Source organism: Myotis davidii, unplaced genomic scaffold (genome assembly GCF_000327345.1).
Source record: "Myotis davidii unplaced genomic scaffold, ASM32734v1 scaffold30, whole genome shotgun sequence".
In the NCBI taxonomy this organism is placed as follows: Eukaryota; Metazoa; Chordata; class Mammalia; order Chiroptera; family Vespertilionidae; genus Myotis; species Myotis davidii.
The window spans coordinates 2,126,364-2,128,571 of NW_006282874.1; positions in this window are offsets into that span (position 1 = coordinate 2,126,364).

Here is a 2,208-nt window from a genome sequence, read left to right on the forward strand (position 1 = left end):
CACACCACTTTTCCCTCTGCAAGGGTCCCCTTCTCACCCGGGTTTTATTTTATTTTATTATTATCTTTTAATTCTCACGGGAGGATACTTTCCCATTGATTTTTAGAGAGAGTGGAAGGGAGGGGGAGAGACAGAGAGAAACATCGATGTGAGAGAGACACATCGATTGGTTGCCTCCTGCATTCGCCCCAACCAGGGCCAGGGATCAAGCCTGCAACCAAGGTACATGCCCTTGACTGGAATCGAACCGGGGACCCTTCAGTCCACAGGCCACCGCTCTATCCACTGAGCCAAACCGGCTGGGGCTACCCTGGTTTTAGAAAATCCTCCTTCACTGTTTTAATTCTTTTCTCCTCCCTGTGCTCCTGGAACCACCCCTCCCCTTCCCCCTATGATCTCTGCTCATTGTCTTTTGGAAATCTGGGGCTCCTCAGCACAAACCCAGACTCCCATTGGGCAGCTTGGGGGCCCCTGGCTGCAGGTCTGTGCTGCTCTGCCCCAGAGACTTCCTCAAAGGGGCAGGAAATGACCTCGCCAGGCAGAGCGCCCTGCGCCAGCCCCCACACGGGGTTCGCATGCGTTCCTGAAGGAGTAGGCGTTTGAACTCCGCGCTCTGTGCCTCGGGCAGGTAGCAAACCACAGGTGCTCAAGACGTGGTAGCTGGAAGCCCCAGCAGTCGAGGTCAGTGCGATGGGTGAAGGTGAGGGGGTACAAACACGCTGCTAGAGAGATGGCTGGGCATGGGAGGGTCTGCAGACAGCAGGTGGCTGTGGAGGAGGCACGCTTCCGATCACCGCCCTGCCCCCAGGTCCTGCATGGCGCCTGGACAGCGTGGGTGCCCGTTCAGTTCCCGAGTGAAGCGGCGTGGCGGCCCTTCCTGTGAGTGGGGCACTGAGAACCGGGCTCTCCGCTGTGCCCGGAAGGACAGGACTTTGCCTTTTCCGTGTTTTTCCCAGTGGCTGAGCACAGAGCTGGCTCAGCAGAGGCTCCATAAATATTTGTGGAGCCCTGGCTGGGTTTGCTCAGTGGATAGAGCATTGGACTGCAGACTGGAAGGCCCCAGGTTCGATTCTGGTCAAGGGCACATGCTCAGGTTGCAGGCTTGATCCCCAGTAGGGGGGGGGGGCGTGCAGGAGGCAGCTGCTCCATGATTCTCATCAGTGATGTTTCTACCTCTCTCTCCCTCTCCCTTCCTCTCTGAGATCAAGAAACATACATTAAAAAAATATTTGTGGAATGACAGGGAAAGTAGATGTCAGGGCCCAGGGAGGTAATGGGGCACCCAGGGGAGAGCCAAGTCCCCAGCTCTGAGGAGAGGGAGGAGGTTCCCAAATGCCAGAGGAGGGTGGGTGGTGAGGGCACGGGAGCCTGCACATGCCAGGCGAGCAGGGGGCTGGACAAGGACTGTTGGTGACATCCCTTTCCTCTGCAATGATGTTCCTCCAGCGCCATGTCTCTCCCCGGGGCTGCACATTAGAATGACCTGGGGAGCTTTTAAAACGCCCCCAATGCCTGCACTTGCACTCCCTGAGGTGCTCCCCTTCCTACCTTGTTAAAGAAGAGCCGCTGGGGATTCCAGTGTGTGGTGCAGGTTGAGCACACAGAGGCAGCCGTTAAACAACCCCGCAGAGGCGGGCGAAGGCTGGGAAGGTGCTGGAGAAGTTCCAGGAACCAGGAGAGGAGCCTTGAGACTTCCCAGCCAGGCTGGGGGGAAGGGGAGAAGGCCTTGGGGGCAGAGGAGCAGGTGGGTTTAGAAAGGGAGGCCGAGAGGAAGGGGCTCCCCAGGCAGTAGGATGGGGCGGGCAGGAGGGGTGAGATGACATGGGATCGAGGATTTGAGCGGAGAGCTGATGCAACAGGAGGGGCCTGGAGTGAGAATGGCAGGGCCCTGGTGGGGGCGGGGAGCGCAGGAGGCAGCAGGTAAGGAAAGCTGCCACATGGGGCTTGGGAGCTAAGACCTGGAAGAAGTCGGGGAGTCGCCCCAGAGGGATGTCAGTGGGTAGCGCGACGGGACTCAGAAGAAGGAACTCGGAGGCCGAGATGGGGGCCACCCTGTCACACAGGGACACACGGAAGTCCACATGCACACACATGAGCGCGCGCACACAGGCACACGCACAAGCACACAAACGCATCCCGGCGCACGTATGCCCACTGCAATCGGAGAGGTCCGGGCCTTGCGGGAGAGGGAGGGGGACGGCGGAGCCA